The following is a 21,896-nucleotide window of genomic DNA, read 5'->3' as shown; positions in this document are numbered from 1 at the left end:
CTCCCATGCATATGATCGGGGTATCTGGAGATAGGGCTGCAAATTCTGTAGCTTTTATCAAAACCTTATAGGAGAAAGGGGGCGGGATATAGACTGACAACACTATGAAATGTCGGGCTTCAATGGTGCAATCTAAGAATACATAACGCCCCCCCGAGTCAATACTAACCCTATTACAGATAAATGACAGTGTGTTTTTGATTAATACTGAAACCCCCCGGGAGGAAGACGTAAACGGGGCATGAAAGGCATGGCCAATCCACGGTTTCTTAAGTGCCATTTGTTTCCCTCCGGTCAGGTGGGTTTCTGTCAATGAAATAACATCTGCGCCATACTTTCTCAGCTGGTTCATAACCAGCGAGCGTTTTATTTTGTTATTTAAGCCCCGGACATTCCAAGTAAGTATTTTAATCATCCCTCCTTGTCCAATAATGCCAATCGTGCCTTTCTCCTGTCCCTACTTCTCCAACCCTGATTTAAGCTCTGTTGCCAGTTGAGTATGCTCCATACATAACCATATACCCATGTTCCTATTGTTTTCTGTACCATATAATACATTACATCACAAACAACATACCTTCCCTCCCCCCACCCTGTATACCTCACATTCCTTGGCATACCTATTCCCCCAGCTCTCCCAGAAGAAGAAAAAAAAATAAAAAAAAAATTTTAAACCAAAAAATAAGAGAGAGAAAAAAAAAGAGGAAAATCCAAAAAAACTAAGACCCAGTAGCCTGGGGGCTACAAAAAATATATAGGCCACCAAGTTTGCGGGTGAGCTCCCTGGTGAAATGATTAGGCTTTCTCGATAGACCTAGCCCTCTGCCAGTTGCCGTAGCCCTGGGACATGGTTATCCAGCCACTTAGCGGCTTCCTGCGGTGTTTGGAAGAAAACAGTCTCATTATTATAGATCACCCTAAGTTTGGAGGGGAATATCATTGAATATTTAAGATTTTTTTCCTGAAGTCGTTTTTTTACTTCAGTATACTTTGCTCTGTCCTTTTGGACTTCAAGGGCAAAATCTGGAAACACAGAGACTCTAACACCCTTATATTCCAGCGGCCCCTTAGCTCGTATTAAGCGCAGAATAGCGTCCCGGTCCTGATAATTCAGAATTTTTGCAATGAGTGTCCGTGGGGGGGACCCAGGTGGAGATGGTCGGGAGGGTACTCTGTGGGCCCTTTCTACTGCAAACTGTTTAGAAAACGCTTCCCCTCCAAACTTTGTAGTCATCCATTCCAGGATAAATTTAGCCGCATCGCTTCCTTCTTCTTTTTCAGGTATACCCACGAATCGTAAATTATTTCTTCTCAACCTGCCCTCTGTATCTAGCATTTTAGACTTCATTTCAGACACTTGCAAAGTCATCTTGTTTACTTTACTGAACCACTGATTGTTTATGTCCTCTAGTGCCGAGATTCGCGTCTCGACTTCAGTGATTCTTTCTGTTGTTACTTTAAGGTCAGCTTTTATTGAGGAGATTTCTGATTGTACCCCCTTTATTTGCTCGGACAGTCGGTGCTCGGAGGTGTTTATAGCCTCTAACACTTGTTGGAGTGTGATTTCTGGGGCCGGTGGCGGGCTTTTGCTTTTAGAGGGTGTGGACTGTGGGGTCGTCGTGGGGGTCTGTGATGTATTTCCCCCTTGTGCCCGGGCATACCTCTCTAGTCGAGCTGCCGCAGCCGTATTGCCTGTTTTTGGCATATTAACAATGGATAGCAGCGTATACAGTAATTCTTTAATTACCACTCCTCCGAGATAGACCCGTCCTGCTAGGGCAGTGGTGGTTACGATCGGGAATTATGTGCGAGTTGCAGTGTCCTCAAAAAAATGGCTCAAATGTTAAGTCGCAAAGCAAGTCTATTGAGAGCACCCAAAAACAACCACAAAAAGAGAAAAAATAAAAACCGTGAAAAAAAACAGCTTTGAAAAAGTTATCAAAAGGACAAAGTCGACGATTGCCAGGAATTCTTGCTCTAGGAAGGGTTGTACACAGTAAGGGCCACACACAATGATACAGTCAACAGTCTATTTTCTCCCAGCCCGGCATTTCCACAGTGTTACAGTTGATGGTTCTTAAGCTGTCTTATCTGTCGGCTTTTATCTTATTTATTTCCTTTATCTTTTTAATTCTTATTTATTGATCTCAGGATCAGATGCCCCCCGTCCAACTTTAGCTATGTCCCACCGGGTTTTATCACAAAGCAATCTTATGGGGCTTCAGTACCTGACGGTTCATAAACTTCAAATGCACGGGGATTCTGTAGACGTAAAGCAAAGCTGAGGTACACAGTGCCTGGTTTTCCTGCACTTAATCCCGTTCTTTATTAAGTCTCAAGCCTGAGAGACAGGGATTTCCGGCACAGCCGAGCACGGATACCCAGCTGCGGTTTATATGCAATTACAGGCAGACACCCTTATATATCAGCAGATAATAAATAATAAATTATACTGCACCGGGCTGTTACAGGATTCCCTCGCGGACTCTTCGCTTGTAGGTTGTTCGGACAGTTCAGGGTCTGCTTTTGGGCAGAAAAAAGATCTTCTGAGCAGAGTCCCCTTAGGGAGCTGATCCTGGAGGTCGGAGATGTGGTGAACCTGGTGACTTGGAGGTCCTAAAATTCTTTAGGGCCGGCCCGTCTGAGGTGTGCAGTAGTGAGTCCAGCTAAGTGCCGGAGGTACAGTGGGCTACAGTGCGGAAGGGTAATGGGGGTCCTCTCACAGCCCTTTTTTTTTTCTCTGTCCCTCTGCTTCCGTATGGAAGCTTGCTAGTCCACGCACTGGCTGGTGTATATTCAGGCTGCAATATTTTTGTCCCAAAAGAAAAGGAGATGGACTCTCTCACAGCCCCTTTTAGCAACCATAGGGCAGAAGCTTGCTGGACCCCAGGCTTTACTGTGGTTAGGAGACCACTGGCTGCTGACGGCTCCGGATGGTTACCGAATGTTCAGAGAGGGGAGACGCTCTCACTGTCTCTCCCTCTCGCACACCCTTGTTTGTGGGGTCTGTGCTTGCCTCCAGAGTCGCCGGCCACACACTACTCTGCTCTCGTCGCTGGCGCCTGCAACACACGCCCGATGGTGAGCAGGAGACGGGCGGGTGTACGATCACGTGCGCCGCAACCAGGAGGAAGGGGAAAGGCGGAAGCGCTCACACCTCCCGTTGTTACCCACACAGCGCAGTCCCAGCAGCGGCTCCCTCAGGCGGCGATGTCGTGGCAGCAGGTCCTGCAGGTACTAACTTGAGATGTATTGCGCCGCTGTATCTCAGTAATTTGCCGGGCTAGGGCTCACCAGACAGGGGCTTGGAGTCACGGATATACATAAGCCAGGGAGCTCATTCCTCCAGCTCTCTCACTCCCGCACCACCGTGGCCACGCCCCCTTAAAGGTAGTATTTTTTACCTTATTAAATGATGGGAGGGACCATCTATCTGAAATGGCCAAATATATACGAGAGTACATACTATGCATATGAGAGTAGAAAGTAGTGGGTGGCATTTAATAGGATGAGAGATTCAGAAAGTGAGATTTGGTAAGAAATCTTCAGGGTTTTTTTTTAAAGCGGCAATCATTTACACTGCAAAATCAAACAGTTTTTTGTTTCAGTGTAAATGATTGCCGCTTTAAAAAAAACTGGAGATTTCTTCCCAAATCTCTCACTTTCTGAATCTCTCATCCGATTACATCTCACCCACTGTCTCTTACTGAAAGGTGTTTAGTACGCCAAACATCAAAGAGATTGTATTCCCCCAGTAATTGTCTAAAGTGTTTATTGGGCTCCTGGGGTGGCCTATGTGATATGACTCATTTCTGGGTTTATCTACTGCTGAGTCTAGAAACAAATTAAAATTTCCCAACAACAGAGCTCCCTGATATGTTTCTGTGTCAATGCACACAGTTTTCTACAGAAAGCAAGCTTTTTGGAATTTGGTGCATAGCAGGAAACCAAAGTGACCTCCACATTCTCCAACAAACCCAACAAAATAAAAAATGGCCTCCGGATCAACCACTTTTTCAATAAAAGAAAATGTACAATGTTGTGACATGTGGATGGCCAACCTGGCCTTTTTAACAGGACCATTCACCATGTAGCAGTGTGGAAATTTTACATTGCTAAGTAGCTTACTTCTTAAAGTGGGTCTCTTGAATGGTAACTTTTTGCACCTTAAGCTTGGAAGAATAGTTCAAAGCTACCCTCCTCTTATGAAAACTGAAATGCCCCCTCCTGGGGGCACATCTATGTGCCATAGCATGGCAAACCTAAAGTTGGTGTGGATGGGTGTAGCATCCCTACCCCACATCCAAACATGTACGAGAAATATAAACTCACTCACCTCCCATAGACCCCGAAACACAGGTAGCTAACATATATATGTATATATATATATATACAGATGGCGCCGGCCTTATTATTGCTGGCGGAGCGCCAGGACCGTGTCCCTGGCGATCCGCCAGCAATCTGGCGCTCTGGCTGAATGAGACGCTCGTGCGTTTCCCACGCACGAGCGTCTCAATAGCCGGGCGGCGAGGCGGCGCGGCGGGTGCAGTCCTGCCCGTCCCCAGCTTCAGTGAGACCGGCAGGGCTGCGGGGGGCTGCGGGGGGGCGGTGTGGACCGGCGGGGACCCGGGGAAGCCGGCGGGGACCCGGGGAAAAGCACCGTCGGAACGGGACGCGCGTGCACCTCGTGCACGCGCGTCCCCTTCCGACATACAGATGGCGCGGGGCGGGGGATGGCGGGTGGCGAGTCCTCCGCCATCCCCAGCAAAGACAAGCCCGGCGCCATCTGTATATATACACTTTCTACCTGCAGTGGAGCTGACTGTTTGTCCTGAGTGTGGACTACCTTCTTATTGCTGGAAAATTCCTGCTTATAAGTATTTAACCTGTAGTGGGTTCATCTTATCCCGGTGGTATCATTATTATTCATTGCTTGTGGGCTATTGAATGATTTTCCTTGGGACAATTGTTCCTACTACTGTGTAATGATTTTATATTTGTTGCTCGATGTAAGGATTATCCTTTGTATCATTTATTTTATGAATTGCATTGCCCCTGATGAAGTCGTGTTGACGAAATGCGTTGGACTCTTTTTAATCAAGAAAAACCATTTGAACGACGTCTTTGTTTTATTGATGAAAACACTTGAATTATACTCCAGAGAAATTGTGATATCATTGTGATTGTATGCACATGCTAGGTGGTACTACTTGAGCGCACTCTAAACAACCCCCTTTTTTGTCCATATATATATATATATATATATATATATATATATATATATATATATATATATATATATACACATCACCTTACTTGTGAAAGCACTTACACCATTTACCAGATCATATGGCCATGTTGGCTTAGTTATATCGGTAAAACACAGAGAAAATTCAAAGAGCGTATGGCCGCTCACCACTCGTCAATACGAGCAGCCCTTACTAGTGGTAAAAGTGACCAACCAGTAGCCCAGCATTTTGCAGAGGCAAAACATTCTATGGCTAACTTAAAATAAAGAATGATCAACCACATCCCACCACTTAGTCGTGGTGGTGATTGGGGTTATTGTTACTTAAAAGAGAAGCCGAATGGATTTTCCGCTTACAAGTGTTAGCACCAGAGGGATTGAGTGAGGCCCTGTCCCTCGCAATGTTTTAACTCATTTATTACACCTTATAATATTGATTGGGGTTCTATTAGCCTCACCATAGATAAATGTACTTTAACATTTATACTTAAGTATGTATCAATTAATCGAGGCAATTTACCCAATTTAATCAACAAGTTACTTTGTTATCAGTATATTTATTGCTCTAACACATTGTGTCTCTGCCTTTGTATTTATACAACTCTGCATACTATATATGCATATCATGTTTTTGTTGATGCAATGTTACTACATGTTTTTAATTCACTTTGTTGACGTGCATCGTGGGGCTCCACAACGACGTCATGTTTCAGTGCCGCGTCGGTTACCGGCCGGCACTGCCAGACTGGTTGCAGGTGGGTGGTTGTGGGGGTATAAGGTAAGCTGAACTTTGTATGACTTGTTGTATCCTGACGAAAATCGCAATAAGATTGAAATGTTGAAACTATCTGTTGGTACAGTTGTGTCTTCCGAGGTGGCAACAGCTATAGTGCAGCCATCACGTAAAATCAGCAACTTAGTGGGAAAGGTCCATCTATATGGCATGTTTTCCTTATTCAAGACTGATGTAACTGGGAAAAAGGAGCATCTCTTTGGCAGGGTAGCCTGTGAAAAGTCCCCAAATATTTGCAGAGAACCCAGGACCGAAGAAGCTTCTTCCGAGGATCTGGCAGTTTTAAAGATTGCTTCTTTAACAGGTTATAGTGCATGCACATCAACACATCCCTTCAGAAGCATTACGAGACATGAGCAGTCTATATATCTGGTCTATCAGGAAATCTGTAGTCCACACTGAGGGAAGGAGTTTTTAAATAGGTCAACTGCAAGTTGTTAAGGCTGTTATTCGAAATATTTTCAGGGACACCATGTAATTTAATATTTTATAGTATCAATCTGTCTTCCAAATCATCCACTTTGTCTCTAAGAGTCTCCATCTCAGTCCGAAGGGAGTCGTGGGAGCCCACTACTTTGCCTATTTTACTCTCCAGAAGATCCATATGTGTTGACATATCATGTTGACAGGGTTGGAAATTGCACAGCTACTTCTGATTTAAATTGCTGTAACAGAAGTTTCATCGATGCAACAGTGCGTGCGTTAGAGTCGCCCAGTGGATCTATGTTAGGAGCACCCAGAACTGCAGGTTTAGAGCCAGGTGTAGTCAAATGGGTTGTTGCGGCTGTGCCAAGTGCTTACATGCCATCAGTTTAGGCTTAGAAGAGTGAGGCGAGGGCTTGAAAGAAGTTATTTGGGAAGCAGATTTGCCTGCCCTAGGTTTCTTAGGTGCCATTGGTTGACTGTGGAAAAACACAGTAGAACAGGATAGGATATAAAGAGGACGGCTCCAATTATGTCAGAAATACTATAGGATCACAAGGAGTTGTTGGATGGGAGGAGGTCTATAGATCCAGTTATGATTGCATGGATACACTAACCAGCAGTGACCCGCAGATGCTGCCCATGTCAGAAGTCTCACAGGCTACAGCAATGCAGGGAACAGAGTTATAGGGGGCCCAAGAAGACAATTAAACAGTAGGGCTACCAGGGAGTAAAATGAAAAGGTCTAACCCATTGCTCAATGGGAGAGCTCCTCTGCTGTGGAGATGGATCAGATACTGTGTCACAAAATAGACAGTGGTACGACTGCTGTATCCCTCTGGGCTCCCCTGTGTATCACCAGCAGGCAGATGGTAGGGTATCTTTGGGGTCTCACATTGAGGCCTGGGGTGTCCAGCACACAGTTCTACCTGCCCCATAGTAGCCCACTACACAAGAGTGACTGTGTGCCGCAGGCCATTTCCAAGATGGCTTCCACTGCAGTAGAGGAGCCCGGAGCTCCATGCTCCCCAGGAGTTGCCAAGGCAACCATAACAGGAAGAGGTCCGCTGGAGGGGGTAAGGGAGGTCCCCTCTTACCTCCCAGTGTCGGATTACATCCACTGGGGTCTAATTTCTTGCCACTATCGGACCTCAGTAGCCGGATGACTATAATAATTGAAGCCATGGCTTCACATGAGGCATAGATGGCAACCCATAAGGAGTGATTTCTCCCACCCCCGGCTCCGCAGTCCTACCAAGCTCAGTCCGGAGAGTCCCCTCAATGCAGACAAGGGAGGCTCAGGACAACAGAGGTCTGGAGATGGGTGGGAAACACAGGTTTATAGATAGGAAGGCATGAGGACTGCACAGATGCATCCCATCTTCCTTACAGCTAGGCCCGGCATTAATGATTTAAAGAGGGGAGAAATGGAGAGTGTTGAGATTGGAAGTAACCTGAAGGGTGAACTACCAATGTGACAAGGAGGGAGCTTAGTACTGTATCATGAGAATGGAGGAGGGGAAAGGTTACTGAGAGAATGGAGGAAGCAGGGCTTATTGGAGGGAAAGCAGGGTTAGGACCACAAGGGGAGAGAACTGACTGAAATGGGAAAGTGGAAGGGGTGAGGACAGAGGTAAAAAAATCCCAGGAGGAGGAGAAAAGAGCAGGTGGTAGTAGATGAAACTGTCATCAAGCCAATAAGTATATGGAAAAGTTGATAAAACAGAGGGTCTAATTCAGACTTGATCACAGGGCAAATTTGTTCTAAAAATTGGCAAAAGCATGTGCAATTGGGCCCATAGTGTGTATGTGTGCAATGGATGGGGGATGTCAATAGTGATGGTAACAGTTATATGCCAAAAACAATACAGGCACAAAATGCATTATTATTATTATTATTATTATTATTATTATTATTATTAATCTAAAAATACAATGGTACTATAATTCTGTATTTTGACATATTAACCCATTGAGTGCCAAGTGAATATATAAAAAAAAAGTGTGAAAATTGCCAAGCAAACTATTTTATTCATCATAATGACCTTTAATGTTAACCTTATATAGGAAATATTATCTTTTTTTACACAACATTTTTTATTTGAATTGATATAACAAATGTGAGTGATGTAGCATTTTTAGTGGATATTTTACACATTTCTCACAGAGTTGTTGGCCCCAAATGTGATGCTCCAGATACTCAAGTAGCTCAAAGGAAGGCCAGTTTTATAGCTTAACTAATGAGCAAACCCATTTTCAGCTTTGCTTACATAATTACACAAGGGTTTTCAAGGGTTTTCTAATCATCCATTAGTCTTCTAGCATGATTAGAAAATACAGTGTACCATTAGAACACTGGACTGATGGTTGCTGGAAATAGGCCTCTATACACCTAAGTAGATAGTCCTTTAAAGACTAGACGTTTGCACCAAGTATAGTCATTTACCACATTAACAATGTTAATTAATTTAATGTTATCTTTAAAAAAAAGTGCTTTTTCTTTCAAAAATAAACTTTTGAACGGTAGTGTACCTACTGCCCATGAGCAGCGGTCATTTTCCAGCATTTTTTTTGCCACTTCAGCACAGGGCTCTGGAAAGGTGAGTAACAAAATACGGGTGTGGTGTGTGAGGTTTGTGCCCCCTCATGGGCATCACATATGATTGCACCCATAATAGAAACACCTTTCCAAAGGGATTCCTTACTCTGGCCCTAATCCTTACCCTAACCCACCCCTTCTACAGCCTAACTGTAATCATCCATTATTGCAACCTACAGTAACTCTAACTAAACCTCAGTATGCAGCATAATGCAAACCCTCCCCCTAGTGCCTAACCCCAGAACTTACCATCAGGATCAATAGAAATTCTGACTGTTGGGATGCCGCTGTCTGTATTTAGACCACTGCTATTCCAAACGCCAGGAGCCTGAACACATCCGGTTAAAAAGTAATGACAAATGTATTATTTTCATGTTTTTATAAATTGATTACACTATTTATTTTACCATTTTTTATGTTTGGAATTTAGAATCAAAGTCTTGATTTTCAATTATACTGTGCTTGTGAAAATGATCTGGCTTGGTCATGCATACCCATATGCCAAAAGATGGGCCCAGAAAATGTAAGCCATACCACACTTCCCAGTATCCCTGGACAGCAGTATAGCCAGGAAAAAATGTATAAACAAATTGCATTGACTATTGATTTTCTATTGTCCCAGTTGAAAAACCAGAATAATCTATGCAGAGTTACAAGCAATTCCCTCCCCCCCTTGGCAATGAGTGATTCCCTCCCAACTTGGAAACAAGGAATTTCACTCCCCCTTTGCAATGAGCATTTAACTCCCTCTTGGCAACAAGCATGTATTCCTCCTTGGAAACGGGCATGAAGCCCCCTTGGCATTGAGCATGAAGCCCCAGGCATCAAGCAAGAACCCCTAAGCAATGAGCACTTAGGTAAGCGGCACTTATGTGTCAAATATGTATGTAATGGGCATCATGATGTGTGGCACAATGTGTAATGGGCATTATGGTGTGTGGCCTTATGTGTAATTGGTATTACGGGGTGTGGCTTTATGTGTAATGGGCATTACAGTGTGTGGTCTAAAGTGTAATACCATGCCCCTTTTTGGGATGCCACGCCTCCTTTCCATCAGGCCAAACCCCATTTTACCGCACAAAGGTCCGCTCTGCTTATATATTTTAATCTTGGGCCACCCATTACCATAATTCCAGATTTGCCTATGCTCAAATCCATAAAGGAACAATTAATTTAAAAAAAGCTCTGTATCCACATTTGAATACAGGAATTATACAATTTCTTTTAAATTATTATTACCAGAACAACAACTTGACTGTTTTGGGTACTTGTGTATTATCACGGCGCCCATACCCGCGGATCACATGCCATATCATATACCAAACCTATGCAAATCGTATGTGATTTGCATACAATTTGCATGCGATTTACACACGAATTGCATACGATTCAATCTGCGATGCGATTTAGCACACCACCACTAACCACATCAACCAGAAGCGTGGCGAGCGCAGCAACGCCCGCGAGGGGACGCGTTACGCGTCCTCCTGACCTGTTCATACCCCCACTATCCACATCGGCATGGAGTTGATTTTATAAAGTGTGGCGAGCACAGTGAGCCACGAAGCCCGAAGCGTGGCGAGCGCAGCAAGCCCCGTAAGGGGACGCGTAAAATGAGCCCGAAGCATGGCGAGCGCAGCGGATTACTTGAAGTGTATTCCGCGTCCCCTCGCGGGGCTCACTGTGCTCGCCAAGCTTTGTACGCATCCGCTCGCCACACTTTATTAAAACAACTCCACGCCGACGTGGATAGTGGGGGTATGAACAGGTCGGGAGGACGCATACCGCGTCTCCGCGCGCCAAGCTTCGGGCTGACGTGGATAATGGTGGTCTGCTAAATCGCATCGCAGATCGAATCGTATGCAAATCGGATGCTAATTGTCTTCGATATGACATACATACGATTCAATCTGCGATCATGGGCTGTTTTGTATTTTAACTAGAGATGAACGCATCCGGTTCACGAGCCTGTTCAGGTTTTCCTGCCCAGACTCAGAGCGTGCCTTTCCGGCGCCCGCGAGATCCCACTGTCGGATCTCGCGAGATCCGGACAAAGTCACTATATGTATATAAGGACGTATATTCATCCTGAGGAAGCCGCTGAGAGGATACCAAGGTGGAGAAACGCGTTGAGAGGGGACACTGAGGCTGCCAATAACATCTGGCTGAGATATTGTTCTCTGATATGACCGAGTGCTAACGGTCGGAGAAATTCACCGCTGCTAACAAGCCATCTGCATGACCCCTGGATTACAAATAAGTATACCACGATAAATGTGCACATTTCTGTGGGGACCTGAACTCAGTTATTAACCTACTAACTGGCTCTGTATATGAGCAAAAAATCTGCAATTGCATACTGAACTAACAAAAGTAACCAGTACCAGTTATAGGGGGGAGTTCTTTTGTTATGTGTGTGTGCGTCTTGTTTGTCTAATTTTGACTGTGATAACATGTTTAATTAAATTCTATAATTACATTTTTATATTCAGTACAGCGCTGCTCCTACTCTCTTTTTTCTTGTTCATACTCCTTTAGGGGTTTGGTAATCCCCCTATAGGTTCAGCAGCAGTACAGAATATACAATCAGCGCTCAATATCAACTTGTGGTGTTTAGTGTGCACATCTGTCTGTCTTCCCTGGCGCCAGAGGCGTAACTCTGGGAGGCAATGGAGTTATCTGCCGCCGGGCTCCTGCTCCCAAGGGGGCACCTCTCCTCCCCTGCCAGTTGGAATCAGTTCATTGAAAGCCGTTGATATCACTTCTGTGGCTGATTCCCCCTCCTAGGAGGACCATAGATGTCACAGTATCTTTATTTTAAACATAATATACGTAACATCCACACATACATACATACAGGCATACGTATATTTATATAAGGTGCTGTGTGTGTGTGTGTGGGGGGGGGGGGGGGGGGACAACGACAAATATTTATCTTGCCTCCAGGCAACAGGGACAAACTTATGCCACTGCCTGGCGCCCACCCACATGCTCACTCTCCCGCCCCGTTGTGCAGCCTGCGTGGTGTAGTAGTTTAACTACTACACTGCTGATATTGACAACCTGCGTGGTGTAGTAGTTTTAAATATGATACTGCTGATAGTGACAACCTGCTGAGTTAGTGTAGTGTAGTGGTACACTAACAGAGTCTTTGCTGTATATTGTATATTTATCCATGTAGTCTGTGCCTGTGCCTCATATAGAATGATTTACCTGTTCTCCAGTCCCAGTCCTTACCACCAATTTCCTTAATAATAATCCTTTCAAATGTTTCTGTGTTGCTGCTGTGTGTGTAAGCTTGAACAGGGTACTACAAGTCTCACCTCACCTATTAAGGCCACACTGCGGTGCAAATTGCAAAATATAATTTTTATTTTAAAATAAAGGGGTTAATACTGACTTATTACTAATCCTTTAAAATTGTTCTGTGTCTGCTGCTGTGTGATCAAGCCGGGAGAGGGTACTACAAGTCTCACCTCACCTGTGCCGGCCGCACGTCGGTGCAAATTGCAAAATATCATTTTTATTTTACAATAAAGGGGTTACTGACTTCTTAATAATCCTTTAAAAATATTCGGTGTCTACTGCTGTGTGTGTAAGCTGGAATAGGGTACTACAAGTCTCACCTCACCTGTGCAGGCCACACACCAGTGCTAATTGCAAAATATAATTTTCATTTTAGAATAAAGGGGTTAATACTGACTTCTTAATAATCCTTTAAAATTTTTCTGTGTCGGCTGCTGTGTGTATAAGCCGGGAGAGGGTACTACAAGTCTCATCTCACCTGTGCAGGCCGTACGTCGGTGCAAATTGCAAAATTTCATTTTTATTTTACAATAATAAGGGGGTTACTGACTTCTTAATAATCCCTTAAAATGTTTCTGTGTCTGCTGCTGTATTACTGTTAGCTGAGACAGGCCAGGGTAGTACAACTCACCTGTGTGCACACCGCACATTGGTGCTGCAAAATAAGAAATCATTATTTTCTTTACAATAAGGGTTACTGACATAAATATTAATCCTTTTCAATTTTCTGTGTCTCTGTTGTTGTGTGGCTGTACTCTAGAAAGATAATGGAGAACCAAAATATGGAGGCTCCAATAGTACAAGAAGCACTTCCTCCAAGTGGCTTCTGCCACTAGTTAAGACATAGAACATGATGATGAAATGCCATCAACATCTTCTGCCAATGTCGATGCCCAATGTCATCGTCGAGGGCTTGTGAAATCCAAAAAGGCAAAGTTGAGTACGTTTAAGACAAAAAAATGTAAATCCTTGGAGGAGAAACATAAGAAACATAGAAACATAGAATTTGACGGCAGATAAGAACCACTTGGCCCATCTAGTCTGCCCCTTTTTTAAACATGTTACCTCAAAACCATACAGTATTTGATCCTTATTTTTTTGTAAGGATATCAATAGGGCCTATCCCAAGCATATGCCTATTCCAAGCGACATAGGCAGAGGAGCGGGGATGCACCTGACTCAAACCCACATGAAGTCAGCTCTGATACTGCCAGCTTGAGTCAGGTGATTCCCCTGATCAGGCTGTTGCAGAAGCAGCTGGAGAAAGTGAAGGAGAAGCTAAAGCGTAGCGATTCCACAAAGCTTGTAGCTCTTGTGGATGAAGCGCTCCATACACTTTGCCAGGATACGAGGGTGGTCAGTCGGTTAAAGTCAAAGGAATACATTCTGGTCACCGTGCTCGATCCTTGGTTTAAAGCTTATGTTGTGTCTGTTTCCGGCAGACACAAGTCTACAAAGGTGCAAAGACCTGCCGGTCAGGAGATTGTCATTTGAAGCTGACCATGACACGGCAACAGCTCCTCCCTCATTTTCTCCCACACCTGTGGCTGCGAGGAAACAGCTGCAATTTCCCACACAACCCACTGGCGGGGATGCAGGGCAGGCTAGAGGGAGTTTGGAGTTGGACATCTGGTCCGGACTAAAGGACCTGCCAATGATTGCTGACATGTCTACTGTCACTGCATTGGATGCTGTCACCATTGAAAAAATGGTGGAGGATTACTTTGGTGACAGCATCCATGTAGACATGTCAAACAGTCTATGCCTGTACTGGCAGGATAAAAAGGCAGTTTGGAGGCCCCTGTACAAACTGGCTCTATTTTACCTGAGTTGTCCCCCCTCCAGTGTGTACTCCGAAAGAGTTTTTAGTGCAGCGGGGAACATGGTCAGTGATCGGCGTAGGAGGTTGCTTCCGCAAACTGTGTAGAAGATGATGTTTATCAAAATGAATGATTAATTCTTTAATCAAGACCAGCAATTGCCTCCAGAGACAACAGAGGGACCTGTGATTGTCCAGCGGGGACACCGCAAATGCATAATGTGGGAGGGCCCAAGGACAATTCCATCTTGCACCTCTTTGTTGACCATTATGTGCTTTGTGGGTCTTAGTTTTTCAAACTGACATCCTGTCTGCCACTGCAGTGCCACTCCTAGATGAGCCATGTGTTTGTGCCGCATGTGTTTGTGTGGCTTAGTATAGTTAGCCAGTTTCCTCGGTGCATTAATTGGTTTGTCTTTTCCACCCAGGTAAGAAACCCTTGGCCATTGACAATGTATTCGTGTATTGGTTCATCTCGCCTAACTTCCCGGAAAACAATTTCTTTTGGAAGCTCCGGGCAGATCTCAGTGCGGCCCAAATCATCTGCTGCTCCTTGGCTATATGTATTTAAATACCCATCACCCAATGATGTAAAATCAGCTAACATGGCATCCAACAGTTCTAGGCGCAGGTGCCAAGTGGTGTAATACTTCCAGAGCAAATTCTTTCAGCAAATGTGTAGACAGACGATCAAGCCATGTAGTGAGGTTATCGTTTACTAAACTGCTTGTAAGTCAGCTTGTAATTCTCGCCTAACTTGATGGAAAACACAAAGTTGCTGAATTTCTTTTGGAAGCTCTGAGCAGATCTCAGTGTGGCCCAAATCATCCGCTGCTCCTTGGCTATATGTATTTAAATACCCATCAACCAATGATGTAAAGTCAGCTAACATGGCATCCAACAGTGCTAGGTGCAGAGCCAAGTGGTGTAAGACTTCCAGAGTGAATTCTTTGAGCAAATGTGTAGACATTGGACGATCAAGCCATATAGTGGGGTTATCATTTATTAAACTTTGCTTGTAAGTCAGCTTGTAAGTCTCGCCTAACTTGCAGGAAAACAAAAAAGTTGCTGAATTTCTTTTGGAAGTTTGGAGCAGATCTCAGTGCTGCCCAAATCATCCGCTGCTCCTTGGCTATACCCATCAACCAATAATGTAAAATCAGCTAACATGGCATCCAACATTGCTAGGCGCAGAGCCAAGTGGTGAGAGACTTCCAGAGTCAATTCTTTCAGCAAATGTGTAGACATTGGACGATCAAGCCATATATTGGGGTTATCCTTTATTAAAGTTTGCTTGTAAGTCAGGAATGAAACTTGTGAAGATGGCATGTTGAGATGTTGAGTCAAAAATTCCTTAAGTGAACACGTACGATTAGGAAGGAAGCCCCGTTTTCCATGAAGAACAGGTATCTCCTACCTGTGTATCAAATACATTGCTGAGAACCACCCCATATTGATGGGATGAGACATCCCCTAGCCAGCGACAGCCATGGACCACATTTAGAATGCTTTTGTTTTCAAGTGCCATTTGTAGCCCGTTTCTGAAAACTACAGGCCCCAAGAGAAGGACATCAAAAAGATAAATGCATCTTTTCGTAGCCACCTGCAGCCAGCACAACTTTCCATGGCAACACAAGTTCAGTCCCACTGCACCTAAGCTCAGGACTTTCTGGCTCTGTAGATGTCGAATTGCAGGACCAAGCATAGATTGAAACTGGTCTATCATAACATAGTCTGCATCTTCATCCTCAACTGCCCGTTTAATGTCATGTAGGATACTGTCATGAATCCTGTGTGGTGCAGGTAGATCAGGCTTACTCATATCCCTGAGAGGCTTCCCAGCATCTTCAACACTCTCTTAGCTGTATTTTCTGGCTCTTGATTTGAAGGACCAGACAAATCTTCTTGGTTCCACTTTCAGAATGGTATGCCCAAAGAGGATTTTTGTTCCAGGCACTTCTTTCCCTGTTGCTAAATCCTTAACTTTTCTTAAAGTGATTGTACTGCTCGCATCAATACTCATTGGCACGCCCTGAAAGCATCCATTGGTGGTTGTAAATTTGAAATTCTTCCCAATGACCTTCGTTAGGAAGCTGGTATCAGTTACCACGTCCAAGCTAAATGTGTATTATGGACACAGGACCAAGCACAGCACAAACCGCCTGCAGCAACTGCAAACAACCTCACCCTCCTAAAGACATTTTATCACAAATCCCCAAGGAGAGTCAAAGGGTGTTGATGGTTGCGATGCCGGACCTTCCCATCAATGTGGTGGAGAATTACTTTGGTGACAGCATCCAAGTAGACATATCAGACAGTCCTTACCTGTACTGGCAGGACAAAAAAGGCAGTTTGGAAGCCCCTGTACAAAGTCAAACTGGCTCTATTTTTTTAGTGCAGCAGGAAACCTGGTCAGTGAGAAGTGTAGCAGGTTGCTTCTGCAAAATGTGGAGAAGATGATGTTCGCCTGCAGCAACTGCAAACAACTGCAAACAACCTCACCCTCCTAAAGACATTTTATCACAAATCCCCAAGGAGAGTCAAAGGGTGTTGATGGTTGCGATGCCGGACCTTCCCATCAATGTGGTGGAGAATTACTTTGGTGACAGCATCCAAGTAGACATATCAGACAGTCCTTACCTGTACTGGCAGGACAAAAAAGGCAGTTTGGAAGCCCCTGTACAAAGTCAAACTGGCTCTATTTTTTTAGTGCAGCGGGAAACCTGGTCAGTGAGAAGTGTAGCAGGTTGCTTCTGCAAAATGTGGAGAAGATGATGTTCATCAAAATTAATTGGATGAGGATGAGGACGACATCTTGCCTATATAGAGCCAGTTTTTACAGGGAGAGGTGACTTGCTTCTTTTTTTATGGGGCCCAAACAAACCAATCATTTCAGCCACAGTCGTGTGGCAGACCCTGTCGCTGAAATGATTGGTTTGTTAAAGTGTGCATATCCTATATTCGCAACATAAGGGTGGGTGGGAGGGCCCAAGGACAATTCCATCTTGCACCTCTTTTTTTGCCATTATGTGCTTTTTGGGGCCTAGTTATTCAAACAGCCATCCTGTCTGCTGTAGTGCCACTCCTAGATGAGCCACATGTTTGTGCCACCCACTTGTGTGGCTTAGCATAGTTATCCAGCTACCTCGGTGCAGCCTTTTGCCCTAAAAACAATATGAGGTGTTCAGAATAGACTGGAAATTAGTGGAAATTAATGATATTGAGGTTAATAATATCGTAGGAGCAAAAACAAAACCAAATTCTGCAATTTTATCAGTTTTTATGCTTTAAAAAAAAATCAGAACCCAAAACACGAAACACAAAACACGAAAATGGTGGTGTTTTGGAACAGATCCAGATCCAAAACACTGCCTGAGATACAGACCCAAAACGTGTTTCACGGAACACGAAAAGTGCCCAGGGCCCATCCCTATTATTAACAGATTTATTTTATATATAACACACATCTTCAACAAGCTTTACAGAGAAAACGGGATATGGTTACTAGGTCGTCAAGGGGAAGGTCAACAAGCATTAGGTCGACCACTAATGGTCTACATGCATGAAGGTTGACATGGGATTAGATCGACATGGGGAAGGTCTACAGTCAAATGGTCAGCGTGGGGTTTTTTACTTTTTTTTGAGCTGACAGGCAGTAGTTCATGCTCTACCATCCACTAGGGCGTGGGGGGCATAAAATAGTGCCCAAAGCATGGGGAGTGCAGCGAGCCATGCGAGGGGGCGCAGGGCTACATAACTGTATCCATGTCAACTGTGTCAACATTCGGCTCAAAAAACATGAAAAACCCCATGTCGACCTTTGTTTCTGTTTTGTTTATTAACAGGTTTATTTTATATATAACATACATATTCAGCAAGGTTTACAGAGAAAATGGGATATGGTTACTAGGTTGACAAGGGGAAGGTTCGACAAGCATTAGGTTGACCACTTAAGGTCGACATGCATGAAGGTTGACATGGGATTAGGTTGACATAGGAAAGGTCATCAGTCAAATGGTCAACATGGGGTTTTTCACTTTTTTGCGCCAACAGGCGGTATTTCATGCCCTACCATCCACTAGGGCATGGATGGAGAATTAAATAGTGCACAAAGCATGGGGAGCATGGGACACAGTGCTACGTTATGGTGTCTATGTTGACTGTGTCGACATTTGGCTAAAAAAACATGAAAAAACCCATGTCAACCTTTGACTGTCAACCTTCCCCATGTAGAGTCAATGCTTGTGTCGACCTAATGACTTGTTGACCTAACCCCATGTCGACCTTCAGTGATGTTAACCTTCATACATGTCGACCTTCAGTGGTTGACCTAATGACAGTCAACCTAATGCTTGTCTATCTCATGATCCATACCCAAGAAAACAGTATTTCAGTAATTTACTGTACATCAGTCCCCTGCCCCAGAGGAGCTTGCAATCTATATTACAAAAATAGTAGGATAAACAATAATGATGTTGATCTTACATATAGCAGAATGTTAGAGCAGGAAATATTCAATGACAATGAAAAGGAAACAGAATATAATTGGTGGGATATAATATTGTCTAAGTTTGCCGGATGAATGCTTATATTTTTTTATAAAGTGGCAATCATTTACAATGCTTGGTTTTGACTTGTCGATGATCGCTGCTTTAAAGAAAAATGTCCACTTTCAGCCAACAACCTGCACCTCAGGGGAACACTAACTTTATTACATCCCGCCACAAGTCTCAGTTGAAAAAAGAAATAATATATGGACGTCATACAAATAAATTCAAACATAGATATATAACAACAAAAAAAGGCCAAATTTAATAAGGTGTGAGAGACAGAAAGTGAGAGATTTTGGGAGATTTTTCCCATTTTTTTAAAGAGGCAATCATTTACATGATTGCTGCTTTAAATAAATGGTCAAACTCTCCCCAAATCTCTCACTTTCTGATTCTCACACCCTATTGCATTAAGCCGAAAGTCTTGTTTTTCATCTCTCCTCCAGCACAGTAACAGCCCAACTGTATCCCCACTTTACTGTACCATATGCCATCTTGATTGGAGTGTAAATGGGTAGCACATGCACACACTGCACCGGTAAGCTGTCCTACTTAGTAAATATGTAGTCATATATAAAACATTTCAAAGTCATAGTTAGTGTGTGGGGGGCATAGGAGGTGGCCATTACTGATGTGCCATGGGGTGCCCTGGCAAATTCACCCCTGCCTCACTGGCCACTTCACGAGTTAACTATTATGACATATATATAAAACTTGTAGAAATGCAATCCTTCATTTCAGATAACAAAGTCTCTCCTGGTAGGATTCTACATAAAGAACATACAAACTCCATTAAGTTCTGATAAGTTCCTGGGCAGGAACTTAATGCATGACCTTTGGACTGCGAGGTAGTAATGTTAGTCGCACTGCCAAGATTTAGTCAAGTCAAAATACTGATGAGCTATATCTTAAGACTCGTCAATATTGTTTAACCCAAAATGTTGCATTTTCTAGGTAGGTTTTGGTTATGATTGTATATAAAATAACTGACAACCAGTACAATATACGTTATATGTGCATGAATCAACAAGAGGATAAATAAGGTTTTAGTGAGATTTGATGGACAGCCTAGTGATATGACACCTGTTAATTCATTGTAAAATATAATAAAAGACACCAGCTGAGGTGACAATAAATTGCTGGGATATTTTCATGCTTAAACATAAAATAACATTGAAGACAATTGGAAAAAAATGTTTTTATACCAGGCCGTGCAGAAAAAATACACTAATTATGATGTCAATGTATTGTCATAAATTGAACACAAAAGCTAGTGGTGCAAATGAGGAGAGCAGAAAGCAGATACATTTTAAAAATACATACTAATTAAAGATAACAATGTATAGCCTGGCTGTTTATATACTTAGACAGTAGCTAACAGTGCTAATGACACAACAAATGCTTGTTTGCTTGATTGTAAATTTTAGGAGGAAGGGATAGGTAGGTTTTTGCTATTAAGAAACAATGGATTTGGGGCTTATTACAATAAAGCCTGAATGAAATAAAAAGTTATAGTATGACATCATGGAATAAAATCTCCAGCTCCCAAACCTGTTGTACCCCCATAGAGTCACAATAGGCATACAATAATTTAAAAATAAACAATCAGTGAAGCTACTGAGATTGGAGCAGTAGGTAAATCACATTTCCCAGACATGTGCCATTCCTTCCTGCTTGTTAATTGGCTTCTTTACCCCCCTATGCACTGTGATTGGCCTTTATTCTCCAAGGAGCATATACAATTCAGTTGATGTTCTATTCACCCATCTCTATTTGGATGGGATATGTGAGTTAAATTACCCACAGTGTAGATGTGCACTATACCATGCAGTGCTGCATTTATATACTGTATATATTTATATATATATGGTTTCACCTTTTAAATAGCTAAACTACATTTCTTTCAAACATTCTTAAATATGGCAATTTACCCTGAGCTATTTTAAGTCCCATTTTTTGGATGACTAATGTAGAATTGTATGAAAACATGCATAATATTACCTCGGTTTTCCCATTCATGCTAGCAGCATCTCAGGTTCTATAATAAGGTCCCGTATTACAAACTCGGCAGGCACTGTGTGTACCTGGGCTGCTGCGGACACCTGCTACCGATCCTGTGCAGCCATACACTGCACCGTGCGATCGGAGTCTGCAGAGGACCCCACCGTGTGTAGTCGGGGCAGGAGGTCCTATACAGGGGTCTATTAGGGCTACAATAGGGGGCACACAACTAATCTGCACAAGTGACAAACTTCAGTATATGATATACGCCCAAAGTTATAGTACACAGCTCCTAGCCCGACACAGGAACCTACAGGAGAGGTGACAGCGACATAGATACAGGAAAGGCTGTCATATACACAGGGCTACACAGGAGAACACGATGTACTGTACTGTATATTGTCACATTATGTCACACTACAATGTCGCCTCTCTGCTACGCAGGCTATATGTATGCTGGTCCTGTCACAATAAAACAAATACAGTCACCTAATCCGATGTATTTACTCACAGCCACTTCGTATAAATTGATTATTGGCATATTATCTTCCCAATATTGTGTGGGTCGTTCAGGCTGCATGTGGGCTTAGTGGTAATAAGTCCCTGCGTCAATAGTTATTAAATTACTACAAAACATGGACTGTTATATTACATATATATATATATATATATATATATATATATATATATATATATATATATATATATATATATATATATTCATTCATTCAGCGCACACATATCTTTCCTCTGAATATATCCTAAAATAGTTTGCTGAACAGAATGATTTTGACATAAAAACTTAAAACGCTGCATGTTCCTTATCTGAGTAGATGATGATGATGATGATGAGCATAATAATAATACCAATAATCATCATCATACAGCGATAACTTTACCCGTGAACACTAATCAGATGTCCAAAGCCACCAGTTCATATTGGCAACACGAATATCTGCGCGCAGAGCCGGGTACAGTAGTTATTGTGCTTTTTAGATAAGAAAGGAATCCCTTTTGTAAAGCCAGCTTAATAAATACTGTAACTAAATAAATAAATAAGTAAATAAATAAGTAAACACATAACTAAATGAACCAATGTGAATTACAAGTAAATTGTAACAACTGAAAGAGAAATGAAATTACGATTAGTGTATTAA

The 21,896-nt window shown here is 43.0% G+C and overlaps 1 long non-coding RNA gene across 1 annotated transcript in view; it reads right to left on the bottom strand.

Annotated features, from left to right (window-relative positions):
- LOC146072441 (uncharacterized) overlaps window positions 1–21,018 on the bottom strand; it is a 41,062-nt gene extending 20,044 nt beyond the window's left edge. Inside the window, exons 1-2 of the long non-coding RNA XR_014473129.1 lie at window positions 20,740–21,018; window positions 9,313–9,391 (exon numbers count right to left, since the gene is read on the bottom strand). This is a non-coding gene — a long non-coding RNA (uncharacterized LOC146072441). The remainder of the gene's footprint in view (window positions 1–9,312; window positions 9,392–20,739) is intronic.
- Window positions 21,019–21,896: the final 878 nt, after the last annotated feature.

Source organism: Crinia signifera, chromosome 4, assembly GCF_055691185.1.
Source record: "Crinia signifera chromosome 4, ASM5569118v1, whole genome shotgun sequence".
In the NCBI taxonomy this organism is placed as follows: domain Eukaryota; kingdom Metazoa; phylum Chordata; class Amphibia; order Anura; family Myobatrachidae; genus Crinia; species Crinia signifera.
Note: the sequence above shows the minus strand (reverse complement) of the source record. Positions and strands in the feature narration are given on the sequence as shown.